Source organism: Protopterus annectens, chromosome 4.part0 (genome assembly GCF_019279795.1).
Source record: "Protopterus annectens isolate FY-2018-M chromosome 4.part0, PAN1.0, whole genome shotgun sequence".
NCBI lineage: Eukaryota > Metazoa > Chordata > Ceratodontiformes > Protopteridae > Protopterus > Protopterus annectens.
Genome location: NC_056733.1, coordinates 424,880,047 through 424,899,245, shown reverse-complemented (window position 1 = coordinate 424,899,245; position 19,199 = coordinate 424,880,047). Strand labels below are relative to the sequence as shown.

At 41.0% G+C, this 19,199-nt stretch overlaps 1 protein-coding gene across 1 annotated transcript in view; it reads left to right on the top strand.

The window, feature by feature from the left end:
• The window catches only part of ASCC2 (activating signal cointegrator 1 complex subunit 2), a 1,163,586-nt gene that overhangs the window by 981,244 nt on the left and 163,143 nt on the right, over positions 1-19,199 (top strand). The window lies entirely within an intron of this gene.

Genomic DNA, 19,199 nt, shown 5'->3' with positions numbered 1-19,199 from the left:
CAAGGCCCCAAGGGAATGAAGGCCTCTACTGCTAAGAATCCACTACCTTCCGAAGAGAGTCTAGATCCTTAGAAAGGTGGGGAAAAGGTATATACCTCGGCCACCCTAGCCATGAGGGCCTTAAATTGTCAGTTCCATATGCTTAAATATCAGCAGTTTCTGTTATCACAATTAAGAAATAAAATGTCTCAACCTGAACAACCAGATTTGAAAGAGTTGCAGGATATGATGCATAGTGCAGAACAAGTGGGTAAACACACCTTACAATGTGGCTATGATGCCCTAGAGGCCTCAAGTAGAGCTGCTGTTACAGGATCAGTCATTCGTAGACATGCCTGGCTTAGGGAACAAACCTTGCCTGATCATGTTAAAGCTAAACTACTAGATGCTCCTTTACAAAAGGATGTACTATTTGGTACTAATGCTGAGGAGATACTACGGAAAATGGAAGAAAAAGCTAAATCTATGCAAACTGTCAAAGCTTTTCTACAGGTTCAACCACTACGTTTTAGCAGAAATTGGCCTTCAAAAAGCTGGTCCTTTCCAGCCACGGACAAGCCCCAAAGAGGTAGATACAGGCGCACAAGGGGCAGAGGACAATCTCAAGGATCATATAGAGGCAGACAATGGCAAACTCCAGCACCAAGAGGTGGCGAAGACAGTGCACAACAATACAGGAAACAAACCCAATGACTTCCTCCTTTACATGCCAAGCAAGTCTCAGCTGGCAGCACCCTTGGGAGGAAAGCTGGCATTATTTACAAGAAATTGGCATATTATCACAACAGACAAATGGATCCTGGACATTATAAACAGAGGCTACAGATTTCATTTTCACACTCTTCCAAAAATGAGAGGCATGCCGAACCTGCCACACAATCAAAGGGCAGAGGCTCAAATACAAATTTCAAAGCTCATGGACATGAAAGCTATTCAAGAGGTACCTACTCACGAACAAGGCCAAGGTTTTTATTCCAGACTATTTCTGGTACCAAGGAAAGGAACCGACTGGAGACCCATTTTGGACTTATCCATCCTAAACACATTTCTACTCGTACCAAAATTCAAGATGCTCACATTACAGCAGCTTCTTCCCATGCTGGGCAAGGAGTTTTGGCTGGTAACATTGGACCTCAAGGAGGCATACCTGCATGTCCCAATCAGACAAAGCTGCAGAAGATACCTCAGATTTCTTGCAGGTTCAATCCAATATCAATTCTCTGCATTGCCCTTTGGCTGATCTACTGCGCCCAGAGTATTCACGAAATGCCTGGCATCAGTAATTGCCTACTGCAGACTTCAAGGGATACAAATTTACCCTTATTTGGACGACTGCCTGATCCAAGCGGACAGCAAGCACATACTTCTGGAACATCTGGCTTATGTAACACGGTTATTGAATTCTCTGGGATACACAGTCAACAAAGAGAAATCCAGGCTAACACCATCTCAGAAAATAACTTTCCTGGGTGCCAACTTGGACACAAACACCCAGATGGCCTATCTTACGCCAGAAAAACAGGGGCAACTAACTCAGTACTTCAAAATACTAGCAAATTGTACCAGGCTCACTGCAAGGAAAATCCTGCAGGCTCTGGGCTTCATGGCATCTTGCATTCTTTTAATCCCATGTGCAAAGTTGCATATGAGGAAACTTCAATGGTACCTAAAAAACCTATGGTCTCAACACAGCCACAGTTTGGAAACAATAATACCAATAATCCCATGTTTGCAAAAGGAATTTCTATGGTGGGCCCAAGCATGCCAAACAAACACAGGTCTTCCATTCTGCAATCCTCAAGCAAATCAAGTCATCACAACAGATGCCAGAGACTACACCTGGGGGGCGCACATGACAGACAGGTGCATTCAGGGCAAATGGTCCCAAAAGGAAAAGCACCTTCACATCAATCAAAAAGAAATGCTAGCAGTGATAAATGCAATTACAGCTTTCAAGGACCTCCTGCATCCAGGGCAATTATTGATAAGAACAGACAACACCACAGTAATGTGGTACATAAACAAACAAGGAGGAGCACATTCATACCCCTGTGCAGGCTAGCCATGTCACTTTGGAACTTGGCTCTGGAATGGCAAATCGAACTTCAAGCACAGTACTTGCCAGGTTTGGAAAACACGCTGGCAGACGATCTAAGCAGAAATATGACAGACCCACACGAATGGAAGTTGCATCCTCAAGTGTTTACAAAGATAATCGAAGCGTGGGGAAGGCCAGACATAGATCTCTTCGCCTCCCACAGGAATCATCAATTGGAAAAGTTCTGTTCAAGGACCTTTCATCCAAAGGCCTGGAGAGTGGACGCCCTTTCTTTCAGTTGGGCAGCATGGACAGTTTACGCTTTCCCACCTTTGCCTCTTCTGCCCAAGGTGCTCTTGAACGCAAGAGCAGACAGACCGAAGATGATACTGATTGCTCCAGACTGGCCAAGACAACACTGGTACCCACTCCTGAGGAGCCTAACGCATACTCCTCCCTGGACCCTACCTCTAATGCCTCTTCTACTGACTCAGCACAGCTACAAAACTCTTCACAGTCAGCTGAAAACACTCAATCTCGCTGCATGGAAAATTCCTTAACACCACAACAGACCCTACTCTCCAAAGAGGTGCAGGATGTCATTTTGGAGGCCAGAAGGCCATCTACTAGAAAGGCTTATTCCGCAAAATGGAAACGGTTTTGCGCTTGGAATGAGAAAAAAGGCCAGGATCCTAGAAAACTGAATTTGCCTCAGATATTACAGTATCTAGCTGAGCTGTTGAACAGTGGACTGTCATTTTCCGCCATCAAAATTCATGCCTCAGCCATTTCTGCAGAATTCAACACTGATCCACCCTTATTCTCTCACCCACTCTTAAGACAGTTCCTCAGAGGGGCTAAGAATATAAGACCTCCAAGGAAACAACCAATACCAGCCTGGGATCTTAATTACATTCTAGAAAAATTAACATTGCCTCCCTTTGAACCAGCTGCCTCAACAGATTTGCAATATTTGTGCTGGAAAACAGCTTTCCTTCTGGCCATTACCTCAGCTCGTAGGGTTTCGGAACTACAAGCCCTCATGGCTGTGCAGCCCTTTCTCATCTTCCATCAGGACAGGGTTTCTCTACGAACCAACTCGTCATTTATGCCTAAGGTAGTATCCAGGGTAGCTTTAAATCAGGCCATACACTTACCTACCTTTTACCCCAATCCTCAAAACAAAGGGGAAAGGCTGCTACACTCTTTAGACATCCATAGACAGCTACGTTATTATTTGGACAGAACAAAGCCTTTCAGGAAATCAGAACAACTTTTTGTGTCCTATGCTGTAGGAGCTCAAGGGAAGCCAATTTCCAAACAGACAATTTCAAAATGGATAGGCCACTGCATACGGTTTTGTTACTCCTTTCATGGAAAATCTGTTCCTACAGGCATCAGATCCCACTCCACATGGGCCACAGCTATCTCTACAGCCTTCCTCAGAGGAGTCCCTACCAAAGATATTTTGGAGGCAGCCACTTGGAGTTCTGTGCATATCTTCACAAAACACTACCACCTGCCTTTATACTCCAAAACTAGAGCAGGCTTTGCCAATGCTGTGTTGCAGGGCATTCTGGCTCCTCCCAGTTCCACCAAGTGCCTACCACCCTGTGCGTAGCTTTGGGATTCTACCCATCTGTGATTACTGCAGCTGTATGCACGATGAACATAGTACAGTTTTGTACCTACCATAAATGTAGATGTTCGAGTGTTAATACAGCTGCAGTACAGGTTTCCCTCCCTCCTTCCCCTCTTGGTAAAGGCCTAGTGGCTAACACCTCCTCATACAACCTGATTGGGTTATCCTTCTATGGTATATTTGCTTGCAACTACTGATTTTTGATTATATTGCATTGCATGAATATATATATAATTTATGTATTGCCTTCCTTCTGGGGGCACCTGACATCTGGGGCAAGAAAGACTGAAGAAAATGGTGAAGGCTGTGTCTTATATACCCCTGTCACACTGACGTCAGGAAAGAAAGCGACAACAACCGACGCCGGACCTAAACTTTGGAATTCGGCCGACTGAGGACCCGCCTGACGGCAGAAAACCCATCTGTGATTACTGCAGCTGTATTAGCACTCGAACATCTACATTTATGGTAGGTACAAAACTGTACTTTTTCCTTGGAATAAATTATCTTGTGACTCTTCATTCAGCCGTGTGGAACCAGTGTGTTTTTACCTGATGAGTTTGATATGTGCCTGTATGAAATAACTACAACTGATTGCCTGGTTGATTCAATTTTCATACCTTTTAGGGACCTTGTTTTGAAGGACATGTACAGGTACCAAGGCAGACGAGAACATGCCACTAGGAAATCTTATACTCCTAAATGGAAAAGATTTCCTTGTTGGTGCCATGCTAACAACCAGTGCCCATTCAGGGATTCTGTACCACTGGTTCTTAATCCAGTATTTGTGAGAGTTACTCTCCACTAGTCTTTTCTCATTCCTTTATCAAGGTTCGTCAGCCATTTCAGCATGTCTGCCCATGGATACTCCCCCTTTCTCCACATTCTTTGGTCTAGCAGTCCTTGAAAGGTGTTTTTCATATTAGATCACCAAGGAAACAGGTGGCACCTACTTGGGATCTTAACATTGTGCTGGAAATGTTAGAGCTGTCTCCTTTTGAACCAACTCATCCGGCTGATTTACAGTTCATGACATGGAAGCCTGCATTACGTATTGCTCTGATGTCTGCAGGATGAGTGCCTGAGTTGCAAGATTTTGTTGAGTTGAACCATTTTTTTTTTCCATAGAGAGAGAGGGTTACCTTAAGAACATAGTTTGCTTTGAATCAAGCCATCAGTCTCCATTTTTTTTTTATCCCAAACTTAAAAATTAGGGAGAAAGGATTCTTTGTACTGTGGACATACACAGGCAACCCGGGCACTATCTTTACAAAACCAGTTCCTTTAGGAAAGCTAGACATTGATCATCTACCATGATGGGGAAAAAGAAGGGGTAACCCCATGTCAAAACCAACTGTTTCCAAATGGCTGCCCCTTGCTATTGCTGTTTTTTATTCTCATCGTGGTAAATCACTTCAGGCAAGGTCAAGGAGCACACGAGTCTTGTCTTCTTCTATGGCATACTGGAAAGGGTGCAGTCTTCTAACATTCTGGAGGCAGCTACTTGGTCTTCTGTACATTGTTTTACAAGACACTACAAACTGGATTCCTTTTCTAAGCCAAGAACAGGCTTTGCCAGAACCATACTCTAGAGACTTCTGGATTGTAAACCTCCCTTTTCCCTGGATGGGTAAGCTATGGTAATCTACCCATATAGCTTAGGCCACTGCAGCAGTGGTTTCATTGAACATCTACTGTTCCTGTAAGTGCAACTTACACAGCTGTACTTCTTTGTTTATCTTTCGGAGCAATCTCTACTTCCCTAGTAATTCCCTGCCTGAAAATTCCTGAAGGAAAAAAACACCTGCCCTGTTTCCTCTTAAGAGGATGTGGTTATTATTAGGATGCCAAATTTATGATACGTGGTTAATGTCAGAGCTAGTAGAGAGCAAGGTTTCACACAGACTGTAGAGTAGAATGCAATGGTGTTTGAACCAATGGAGAATGTGAAAACAGCTAAAATGGCAATGTAATTCTTATTGTGGTTGTTAAATGCTCCAGTTTATTGCAAACACTGTGCTTCACTGAAAATTTTTCAACAGAAGAGAAAGTTTGTTTGCTGCAGAAGAAAGATTACTACATGTAATTTAGTGATTTCATTCTCATTCCGAGGTCTTTTTGTGCATTGTGTTATAATTATGATCATGGAATTTTATCACTATTTGCATGCAATGTTTTTCCCCATTATACTTCTTGATTCTGCTACCATAGCTTCTTATGTTCCTGTACAGTCCACTGTTGTATCTATTTAATGAGTGGCACATTAGAAATGACAAACCTATCTAACTCACCAACCCTAGAATTCAGAAAGAATTTCACAGTTCATATAAATTGCCTACCGCAGGTAGGTCAATGCATGAGACCATGAGAAAATGCTATTCAGAGACTGCTGTAGTCGCAATGAGAGATTTTATCACCAACTCATTAGCATATCTCTGAATGGCACATTTGTAACACTGGCACTGTCAGACCTGTGACAGTGGTGGTGTTTACCCTGGCAGCCCATTCATCTTGCTTGCAAAGACTCCCTTCTCCACTCAAGCACAGGCACAAAGATATCCATGCAAACACATTCATGTGTACATGTGTGCGCGCACACATGCATGCGGCTCACCATCAGATAAACCACTCCAAATTTGATCAGACTTAAGGACACACACTCCCATTTACCCATGAAACAAAGAAACTACTGAAATGTGCTTACCATATTAAAGATTTTGTTGCTCTAGCAATACGCTACTTGTATTTGCTTATTCCAGCTTTCTCCTACCACTCCACTTGCTGTTTCCATTTACCCATGAGACGTGTGTATACATATATCCAGATTCTCAATAGTGTGACTGTGCATGGAGACATATGCACACACACATCTGGCATTCTCCATGCTCCTTGTAAACATGCTCACAAACACTTCCTCATACATGCACGTGGTTGCACCCCCCCCTACATACACACACGTCTTTGCACTGTGACTGCTTCCATTGAAGTAAAGGGGTAACTACTGCCTTTTGATGGTGTTAACTTTTTCCTCCATCTGTGGAAATTTAATCAGTCATTTTATTTATTTATTTATTTTTTATTTTACATTTGTTAACCGGGTTAGTCTGGCTCCGCTTTTGGCTCATTTTCAGCAGAGACCCGGGGAGAGAAGCTTCTCAGGACTAGAAAACAATTTATTAAATTTTAGTAACATAGTAGTAACAGTCAGCTACAGGATCTTACAAGCAGAGACCTGGAGAGAAAAAAAGCTCCTCAGGCAATTCAATTATACAGAGTATTAACAATTGGCAGACAAGTATGTGAGTTATTACAAACAAGGTTTTAAACAATTACCAAAAGAAAATGTGACTAGTTATAATATTATTTAAGCTGCTTAGAGCATAATGAGTTAATAGTTAGGCAGATGCTTATTTAAAGTGGGTAGGATCTAGTTGTGTAGGAGTTTAGGAACAAGAAAGGAAAGTAAGAATGGCTAGTAGGAGATGTAGGAGAGGTAGAGTATAGGAGACAGACTAGACAGGTAGGTTGATTTGAGACTGTAAGAATTAAGAGTGGTTGGAGATAGAGGAAGGGAAGAGGTAGAAGAGGCAGGGGAATAGTGTTAGAGATACATTAAGAGTGAGGTGGTGAAATAGGTGAAAGGATGGTTGGCTACAATGGCAAGACTACTTTGTTTTTAGGTATTTCCTTGTGGCTAATTTGAAACTTTTGCTATGCTGGAGGGATTTTATTTCCAAGGGGAGTTGGTTCCAGGATGTAGCTGGGTTATAGTTAGAGAAGGCAGCCTATTTTGGTTTTGGGTTTGTAGATGTCTAATAATAAGTCTAATTAATACCTAATTAACTGCATTGGCTCTGATGCTGCCATGATTGTATACTAGGCCTTTATTTTTTGGTTATATACTGTACTTATCCTTTATATATATATCCTTATTTTTAATTATATAGTGTACCTTCCTAGCTGGGTTATTTTTGGAGGTCGGATTGAGGTAGAATATTACTATGGTGTATCTTTAATCAAGCTGCTAATCAGCTCACAATGTGCCCCTAAGAGTAAGCATGCACACAGGTATGTTACAATTGTTGGGATTAGTTTTGCACCTTTCAAAGACGCCCTGTAGTTATACGTATCTCGCAAGTGTATACTGCTACTAGAATCGTCCACTGAAATTAAATTTAACTAGCGTTATACTCGCGGCTGTTTTTTAAGTGCATTATTCAATGCATTTGGCCTTAGAGAATTTATACGTGGATCACGCCCACTGTTTTTTGGATTTCAGGCTGCAGGTACTTTCAGCTAAGGCGACTATTTCACGCCTTTTTAACCTATAACATATTCCTGCGGCTGAGTATCAGATACATAGTTGCCAACATACTACTCAATCTGCGCTTCTAATTTATTTCTTATCTGAACAGATAAGCGCAGTATTCAATTGCTTATGGCCTTAGAGAATCGTAAGTGAATCATGCCCACAGCTCTCTGGATTTCAGGCTACAGGTACTATCAGCTAAGGTGACTATTTTGCACCTTTTTAACCTACAGTGTATACTTGTGGCTGGGCATCGGCTACATAGTGCCCACAAACTACTTAACCGGCGATTCTAATTAATTCTTATCTGAATAGAGCCAGTTCCACCAGTAATCTCTCAGGGGTCCACAAAGACAAGGCAGGCTATGAGGCTACTGAAATGCCTCTACGTACATAATACTACCAAGAGGATTTTTCTTAAATTCTCCTCCTCTCCTAAATGCCAGTAAAGGGTTTTTAATCACACAAACATACACATAGAGGATAAGTAAAAGGGCTAGGACTAAATGTACCCCTTCCAACAGTACTAATAAAAAGGGCTGTTTATTTGTTATTTTTTAAACTTGTCTTGTATTGCTGCTGGCAAGGCTCTAAATTCATTTACATTCTCTGATGTACTTCTATTCACTGCTGTTGCTGAATAGAACAGAATTGCTTTAATCTGTTTTCAATATTTACTGGCTGTTATCTACAGCTCTATAATGTGTTTATTGCTGTCTGCAGAGTCCCTACTTGTACTTACCTAGTCTGACTTCATTAGATTAGCTGCTGATGATAATTGGAACATATTTTGTTTTTATTTTTTTTAACTGCTGTTTATATCAATATATTTGATATAACAATAATCTTATTTCTGCTACCAAAGTCTTAATTATGTATTACTGCTAACCAGCTATGTCCCTGTGTATGACTGTTAATCTCACTATGCATCATGGATTTTTGTAATGTACATTAGATACTGCAAGAATTGTGGCAGGCTTTGAATACTAATATTTTGTGAAGTTCTATCTTGCTTTTTTTATATGTCTCTTACCCCCTATCTTGTCTCTCTTGCCTCCTAAGTAACTCTACCCACCTAGGGCTTCTAGTGCTAGTCGGCAGGAAGCTAAGAACCCTCTCCACATATCAGCGGGTCACCTCCTTGCATATCAAGCCGACAATCCCTTATCAAGGATAACAGTAAAGTATGTCTGCTGAATAATTCCTACAAGAAATACTTACTTTTGACTGTACCAAAATATATGTATACCTAGGCCTGAGCTAGGATAGCCAACAGCCTTTGCTTTCCCCCATACATTACCTTTTCTATCTATCCTTCCTACCTGTATAGATACCCTCCTGTTTTATCGCTTTTACTCACTCTCCTATTGTAGGCTACCTTTCTTACTCACTCCCAATCTAGCCTGCAATACTAGAATCGTCCACTAGGTGTTGCCCTATCTCCAGATATTTTACTTCTCCCCCTTTTTTCTCTCTCTTTTTTACCTCCTTTCCCCAGCTCTGAACTTCAGCAGTCCCCGAAGTGCTACTTAACTGTTACTTTTTTCTTCCTTCATTTCTACTGCCCACTGACACCTCTCCAGTTCTCTCTCCTTTGTTTTTCCTTTCCACCTCTAACCTCCTGACTAGAGACTCCCTTAGCCCTATTTCTACTCCATTCTACCACTAGACTCAGTCTAGCTGATTGTTTTTCTTTGACTGTTTCAGTATCTGTTTCTACCCGCTCCGTTAAGCCTCTTGGGCTCACTCCGCTCCCCTCCCTACCCCCAATTCCCACACACCCCCAAGGGCCCTACCTTTATACTTCCTAAACCACACCTCTTCCTCCTCCACTTACTCCCCAACCACACCCCTACCTCTCCCATCACTCTCAAACACATATATTCCTTTCCCCACTTCAGTCCTATCATAGCTCGTGTTCTTACATTTCCTCTTCATAAACACTCTTCTCTCTATCCTTTCACCCTACACACTCTCCTGTTACCTATTTCTACTAATATTACCCTTTCACTTCTCCCTTCCATCCACAACAGGCACTACCCACTCTCCCATCTCCTCCCAATACATTTCAAGCTTCTACCATCAAATAGCCAGTATCTACTCATAAAATGAAGAATCAACACATCCCACCCTTTATCACACTCTTACTAACAATCTCACTACTACCTCATTTAATCCTCACCCATTTATTCACCTTCTTTGAAAACCCACTAGACCCAATCCAAAACTATCCCAAGAAAGAGACCATCTCTCCAAACTCACATCTACAATTTACACATGCTAATATAACATTCTCATCTAACTACATACTTCCTAAATATCATAGAACACAACACACAAAATACAACAACCTAAACCCCAGGAAATGTCTATCTCATTATAGTAGAATCCATAACCTATACTATCTAAACCTACTACTCTCTTTAAAGGATGGTGACATCCACCCTAACGCAGGGACCCCAACTACTCCTTTTTCTCCCCTCAACTCCAAAATATGTCCTACCCAAGCCTTTTTCAAACAATCTAACTCCCTTTTTATTGCTCATCTTAATATACGCAGTATAAACAATAAAGTAACTCAACTCCAAGCCCTAACTGAAATCTACTCCTTTGATATACTCTGCTTAACAGAAACTTGGTTAAAACCTACAACCAAAGACAATGAGATCATCCCACCTGGATATAATATCCAAAGACTAGACCGAACTTCCAAAAAAGGTGGAGGAGTTGCTATCCTATATAAACCTAGCTTACAGTTAACCACTCATAACTGCAAACCACCTCTAGACTCCAATGCAGAAATTATTATCTCCAAACTTCTTATTAACAATGCCAAATCCATCTATATCGTTTGTATATATCTACATCCTGGTAATAACATAGCAACCATGGAAAATATACTTTGCTGGCTATCCCAAAACCTGCCTCAAGAAACCATCATTCTAGGTGACACAAATATTGACTGGACCTGCTTCTGCAGCAACCTCCCCTCAAGCCATATAAACCTATATGGGTATTCCCAAACCATTACCTCCCCTACCAGGATAAATAAATCCAACAAGAAATCTAGCTTATTAGACTGGATTCTCATTAACCATCTTCCTCATACTTATGACTCAGGAACCCTCCCTGATGATTTAAGTGACCACTCTCTTACCTATATCATCAGACATAAAACCTTCTTTCCCTCTCCAACATCCATTAAAAACATCAGATCTAAAAAGAACTTTAACCCTGAACTTTTCCAGATGGAACTAAAAGCATGTAACTGGTCACCCTTACAAAACCTACCTTTAGATGAAACCGTTAGTTACTTTAACTCCAACTTCCTTGCCATCCTGAACCACCATGCCCCTACCAGACAAATTAGAGCTAAAAACAAACATGCTCCATGGCTCTCTAAAGAAACCAAACAAAAAATCAATGCTAGAAACAAACATTGGGCAAAATGGAGAAAAACTCAAAACTCTATACACCAACAAACCTTTAGACAACTAAGAAACCAAACTAAAAAAGCTATAATATCTGTCAAAAAAAACTACTACCTCCTATCCCAACAAGCCAAAGAAATTTTGGTCTAGTATCAACCAACTACTTCATCCAGGTCAATCCACCACTCCTAACCCTCAAAACACTGAACACAAAACACCAATAAATATAGCCAATGATTTTAATACCTTTTTCACTGACACTATACAAACACTAGCTAGTCAGCTCTCACCTAACAACTTTACTTTACCTACTAAAGCAACCTCTCCCCCTTCTTTTCACTTTCAGCCCATCCCAACATCATATATACTAACCCTTCTTCAGAAATTAAAACCATGCTCTCCCTCAGCAGACCAACTACCTGCTGAACTCCTACAACTAGCCGCTAAAGCTATTGCCTATCCAATATCTATCCTGATCAATAGAACTATTACCGAAAGTTATATCCCTACTTTATGGAAAATTTCCCATATTATCCCCCTCCACAAAGGTGGGCAGTCCACTGAACTCTCCAACTATCGTCCCATTGCCCTCCTCTCACCTCTGGCAAAGATCTTGGAAAAATGCATTCACAGACAACTACTTCACCATCTAACACAAAATAATTTACTAGCCAACTGTCAGCATGGTTTTAGACCTTCACATAGCACCACTACTGCCCTTCTTTCCTTCACAGATTGTATCAACAAACACTGCAATCTAAACAAACTCTCTTCTGCCCTATTTATTGACCTGTCTAAAGCTTTTGACATGGTAAATCACCAAATTCTCATCACAATACTAAAATCCCTGTCACTTGATACATCCTCCATAAAGTGGTTCCAGTCTTACCTTGACAAAAGACAACAGGCCGTACTATGGCACAAGTCTCTCTCTACTCACTTGCCAGTCAACCTGGATCCATCCTTGGACCTCTACTTTTTTCCATTTTCATCAATGACCTTCACCTTGCCATCCCCCAAGCCACATGCATACAATATGCAGATGACTCCACACTGATATGCTCAGCCCCCTCCTCTTCTGAACTTCTCTACCTTACCCAACAAGTCTTTAACACAGTTGAGCAATGGTTCACACATAGATGCCTTCTCTTAAACCTCAAAAAGACTAAACTCCTCCTTTTCTCTCCTACTAGAAAATCCCCCCCATCGGATTTCTCAGTTAACTCTACCAATAAAACTATTATATCCCCTGAACCTACCACCAAACTATTAGGAGTCACCATTGACAATAATCTAAACTTTGATATCCATATAAACAATACTATAAAAACTGTCAACAAAAAGTTAGGCTCTCTATATAGGATAAAATCATTTCTCCTACCTTCAGCTCGAACCACAATAGCACACACTCATCTAATCTCTCCTCTTCTATATGCCTCACCTATTTTTACTAAACTATCTAAAAATAATCTCAGCAAACTGGAAATATCCTACAATAACATCGCCAGATTTGCAACAGGTAACCCATTTAGAACCCATCACTGCCTTAATTTAAAACAGCTAGGATGGCTTGAACTACAAAATCTAATTAAATACCATCAACTAACTATAGCTCACAAAACCCTTTACACACCTTCCAAAACACCTATTCTTTCCACACCAATCACTCCCTATAAAAGCCTAGATTCCTTAAGGTCTTCTCAGAAACTCCTAGCACATACTACTAAAACAAACAACAAGGCTGGTGACTCGCTCTTTTCTAATATAGTTGGAAAAGCCTGGAATCTCCTACCAAACGAACTCTCCACACTTCCCTCACTTTCCTGTTTCAAAAACAATCTGAAAGTGCATCTCAAAACTCACTTGCTATGCCCATGATCTAAACCTGACTAGCTCAAGAGTCACTAAATACTCTGATCTTCCCATCCCATCTACTTATCTAAAGAAACTTCTTCCTTATAAAACTAGTTCTACTAACTATCTCTAGAACACCTAATCTATATTACTTTCATTTGCTATGACTGTATTCTACACTGTAAATTTTGGGATTTTAACTGCATCCTTTGTTTTGCCCTGTATTCTACACTGTTATTTTTTTTTACTATGATAACCTGTAATTGGCACTGTAAATAGATTTTATTTGTCTTCTATATCCGTAGATAGAATTGTGTTAAATTCATTCTTACCTAGGAGCTTATCTCCCCGGGCCTCTACTGAAAATGGACATGTATCCAGTTAGACTAGCCCGGTAAACAAATGTAAAATAAATAAATAAATACATTAAATTCTTGATTTGAGCTGCGTAGCATCCTAGCAGGGGAATATTTGGATATGATAGTGGGCCAGAAGGAGGGTAGATGGAAGATAGAGTGGATGATTTGTAGTTGGTATAGTTGGAGCAGCTGAGGGAATTCTAGCTAGTCTAGTTGCTGTAGTGCTAAGCAGTGGTGTGACTTGTAGGTTTGGTTAGCTGCAAATCTGGCAATCTTATTATAAGTAGTTTCAATCTTGGAAATAAGTGTAGCATTTAGGTTTGTGAATATGTGGCAGCTGTACAGGAGTGTTGGGAGTAATAAAGCCTGGGAGAGAGTTATTCGGGCAGTGTTAGTTAAGTATTTCTTGCTACGGAAAAGGTATCCAAGTTTCTGATGAGTTCTTTTTACCGAGTTAGTAAGATGGAGATCAAACTTAAGGTGATCATCTGTTGTAACACCTAGCAATTTAGTGCTAGATTCAACTGATATGATAGTGTTGTTGCAGGATAAGATGGTAAATGTACTTTTAAGTGTGGTGATGTTTTTAGGGAGGAAGAGTAGGAGCTTAGTTTTTTTTTAGATTAAGTATTAGTTTATCACTAAGCCAAGTCTCAGTGGTGTGGAAGGATGCCTGGGTAGTTGAGTGGAGGTCAGTTGAGTTTTCAGCAATGGTTATAAAAGTTGAGTCATCAGCACATTGCACAAGAGATGACTGGGAACAAGAAGAGTAGAGCAAGTTGGTGAAAATATTATAGTAGTGGTCCAAGTATGGACCTTTGGGGGACTCCCATTTGTACAGTGAAAGGGGGAGGATAGTGTAGAGAGCCATTTAACTGATTGCTGGCGGGTAGAGAAAGAGCTGGAGAACCAGGAGATAGTAGGGGGAGAGAAATATAAGTTAGTGAGTTTTTCTAGAAGGAGTGGGTGAGAGACTGTGACAAAGGCTTTAGAAAGGTCAAGGAATAGGCATGAGACAAGTTTGTTGTTATCACGAGCTAGGGAGACTATGTTGATGAATGATATGAGTGCAGTAGTTGTACTATGCTTGGGACGGAAACCATGCTGTGTGGGTGTGAGAAGGTTTTCCTGGTGAAGGTAATGCATTACCTGCTTGTGAATGCATTTCTCTAGGATTTTTGAGAGTGGAGAGAGTATGGCAATCTGTCTGAAGTTGGATATGTCTGAGGAATTGCCCCCTTTGTGAATGGGTAGAGTAAGAAATTCTTCCATACAGTGGGGACATAGGATTCAGAAATGGATCGGTTGATTAATATAGATAACAGGATAGGCAAAAGGTTCAGAGGCCATCTGCAGGAAGTAAGAGGGTAGCTTGTCAACAGATGGGAGCAAGGTTTAAGTTTAGAGAGTAATGACTTTACATAGTTAGTTGATACTGCTTTTAAAGAGAAGGAGTTAGGAGGGTTTGGAAGAGGTATAGAGTTTGTGGGGGTGCTAGTGTTGTTTCTGGGGGGAGAGAATTTATTATGGAGGTTATTGAGTTTATAAAATGATTGTTAAATGTGTTGGCTATGTCTTCAGGTGTTGCACTGGGACATGAGTTAGGAGAGGAAGGGTTTCCTGGATGAAGAGTCTGTTTAATAGAGCGAGGGAGGATTGACATAGAAGTTTATTTGGTCATAATGGATGATTTTTTTTTTATTTTATTTCTGAGTTCTTTGTATTTCTGAAGAAGAGAAGGAATCCTAGTTTTAGTCCACATTTTCTATATCCTATTCCGGTCTTTCATGAGGGCTCTAGTTGATTTAGTGAGCCAGGGAGCAGTATTAGATTTGATTCTATTCGTGCGAAGAGGAGCAAGGGAGTTAAGAATGTTTAGGAATGTAGTGTTGAAGGAGTAGAAAGTTTCATCTAAAGAAAGAGTGGTGTGAGGTAAGGCCAGTTAATTTTGGAGAGTTGGTGAATAAAGGAGTTTGGACAGAAATGAGAAAGTGAGCAGGTGGTAATAAATTTATTAGGTTTGGTAAGGTGGGGAGTGGTCGCTGAGGGCATTTGGAAGGGTTTGGGAGTTATGATAGTTTTGAGGGTTGGAGACCAATATCCAGTCAAGAAGAGAGCTAGGTAGGTGAGATTTATTAATGTAGGTTGGGGTTGTGATTAGCTGCTCAAACCCATGTAGGTTTATACAGGGAGTAGTGTTGGGAGCTTGTATTGTAAGCCAATCAATATTTACATCTCCCAGTATAGGTATTTCATTGTGGATGGTATGTGAGAGGTGAGATAGGATGTTCTCAGGTATGTTAATATTATCACCAGGGGGAATATAGATTGCTGCAACAGTTATGGTGTTGAAACTTAAGTTTGAAGTTGGTCAGTAGGAGTTCAGCTGGTGAGAAGGAGGGTAAGTCTAGTGTGGGACTGATTTGGGAGAGACAGTTGAAGCAGAGTATGGAGACTCCTCCTCCTTTTCTTTTAGGTCGATCTAATCTAAGGATATTATAGCCAGGAGGGATGATTTCACTGCCCAGATGGTGTGGTTTTAACCATGTTTCAGTTAGGGTAACTGTGTCAGGAGTATAGTTAGCTATCCAAGGATGGAGTTCTTGAACTTTATTAAAGGCTCTTTGACATTGATAGAGCAGAATTGTACTTGTTTTTGTGGGTTGGAGGGGTTGGCAGGTTTAGATACAGGGGGGTTATTGTTCAGGTTAGTGTCTGTAGGGCCTGGGTTAGGATGAATGTCACCAGATAGAAGTAGAGGTTTGTAATGGGGTTTTAACTTGAGTAAGTAGACTTTGTTTTTTTTTTGTTTTAAAGGGGAGGGGGGAAATATTTTTATTTTAGGAATAGGAGTGGTGGGGGGAAGGATGGAGGGACAAATTAGTAGATAGGGTTATGGTGTAGTACATGAGTTAAGAGTGGTGCTTGAGGGATGGAAATAGGGAGTAGGCAATTGTGAGAGATAGGAGGTGAGGTGATAAAGTATAAGGAGTAGAGAAGGTAAGAGTATAGTTTGAGTTGTAAGAGACATGTCACTTTATGGGTTGTAGAAGAGAGGATGAGAGGAGAAGAGGTGGGGGTAAGGTATAGTAGTATTTGATAGTGGATAGTAGTTAAGTGTGGGGAGGAGCAAAGAATGGAGGTAGTATGACAACAGAAAGTAGAGGGGTGGGGGATTTGGGAGAGAGTGAGGGGGTGTGGTTGTATGGATAGGTATAAAGGTAATGATATGGAGGGTGGGTGGGAATGGGGGTGGGAGAAGAGCGAAGTGAACTGAGTTGGGGCTACACCTTCCAGATAGAACTTAGCTTAAAAAAACTATCAGCTAGTCCAGGGACACTTACTAGAGATGCTACAGCTGGAGGGCTTTCAGCTGCAATTAGAGCAAATATGGCATCCAGGGTTTTTAAAACCTTTGGTGTGTTGTACCTGAGCAATCACTTGGGGGGGTAGGGGAAGGGAGGGAAACCATCAATTGGAATTTAAAGTAGCAGGGGAGAATCCAAGGCACTCTTCTAACCTAGCTTAATTATCAAAGGACAGCTATGGAAATAAGGTAAACATACAGGCACCCTTGTTAAAGGACTGGAAGATTTCTCCAAGAAAAACTGTGTGTAGGAGTACACCACAGGTAGAAGTTGTATGCTGCTTACTAGTCTGCAATGGCAGATTTTATTCTCTTTTATATTTGTATTCCCCTTTGCTCATTGTTTGCTGCACACAATGTAGCTAAAGATAAAAGCAGCTGGAGACTTTGCACCTCTGTTTGGTGTTTAGTGAAGAACAAGTATTGAGGAGGAGGGACTGAAGGCTATGACTATTGAGAGGGGCTAAATACCTTAACATACAATAAATTATCAACAATGAAATGGATGAAAGGTGTGGGGGTGGGCTAAGAGGAAGAAGGTTTGCACCTGTTGCCCCTGGGGTATGCACTCTAGCTGACTGTAACAGATTTTAACAAGGCATAACAGTAGTCACAAAAGCTGGCACCTATACTACACAAGTGGCAACAACAAGGTTCCTGGAGTTAAACCTGGGGCTGCAGTCTATTTTTGGATGATTGCTGGTTAGAGTTTTCTTTGCTTTTAGCTGGAGTGAGAGGATTTCTTGCTCAAACAAGTGGAGGAATGGGCAAAAGTGATCAGGTACCCAGTGGCTACTACTCAAGCGGGAACATCAAGGTTCCTGGAGTTAAACCTGGGCTGCAGTCTATTTTTGGTTGATTGCTGGTTAGAGTTTTCTTTGCTTTTAGCTGGAATGAGAGGATTCCTTGCCCACACAAGTGGGGGGGGGGGGGGGCAAAGCAATCAGGTCCTCAGTGGCTAAGAGATGCTACACCTGGAGGGCTTTCAGCTGCAATTAGCCATTAGTCTTGAAAACTGCTCAGCAACCACTTGCATTTCCAGGAGATAGCATGTGGCTAATTAGTATCAGCCATTCTCCCTGATTGCCTCATTATTATGGGGCTCAGCCAGTAGGACTGCCCTCCATGCTGATGTTCCTGTTAGCAGGAGACTTCAGTAGTAAGGCAGTCTTTGAATCAGAAAGGATTACCAAAAGGGGAAACACTGGTGTTAAGACTTACAGCACACACTAATCCTTTCTGAATCCCATGGTAAGAGAGGAGAGTTGTGTGATTTTAGACTCAAAGTATCACTGGGAGACTATTTAATCCTTGTAACAAATCATTTTGCCCTTTGCTTTACAAAAAGCTACTTGAAAATAATTTATACATAAAATGTGGTGTAATTTAGAAATAACAGTGCAGTGACTACTACAAGACAGATGCATCAGGCCTAGTCCATGTTGTTCAGGCTTAATGATTTGTTTATTTATTTCATTATTTATTTACATTTGTTAACCGGGAGAGTCCAACTGGACACAAGTCCATTTTCAGCGGAGGCCCGGGGAGAAAAGCTGCACATTAAGTATTACTTATATTATACAGTTAAAAAGCATAGTATTTAAAATATAGACATTAGTCAGTCTGAAGACGCAAGACAAGAGTGAAACATAGATGTAAAACAGCTGTAGAACATAGTACAATTTTAAAATATGGTGACATATACTAAACATGGTTACAAATGTAGTTGAGATTCATCAGTGAACAATTCATACAATCTGTTTTTGAGGTACATAACAGCCATTAGCAGTTGTTGCTACAAGAAGTTAGCACTATGTGGTAGGTAGCTGGGAACATGAGTAGCCAAGCTTGCTAAGAGTAGGTTGTTGATAGGGGACCGAGAGAGGTAGTGGGTGGGTGGAGTGGATGGTATTAGCAGGGGGTTGCAAGAGCATATCTGGCAAGTTTTTAACTGTGATTTTTAGTAAGGATTTAAAGTGGGTGCAAGAAGTTACAGAGGTAATTGAGGATGTGAGGGAGTTCCAGAGTTTGGCTATAGTGCAGGAGAATAATGCTTCTCCAGCAGAGTTATTGGCTCTTGTGACCTGTAGGAGATTTTTGTTGCTGGATCTTCGTGGTCTCATGGTTATATAGGGTTGGAGTAGATTCTAGAGAGATGGGACTTTTAGTGGTTGGTTTATTAGTTTGTGGGCGAGTGCG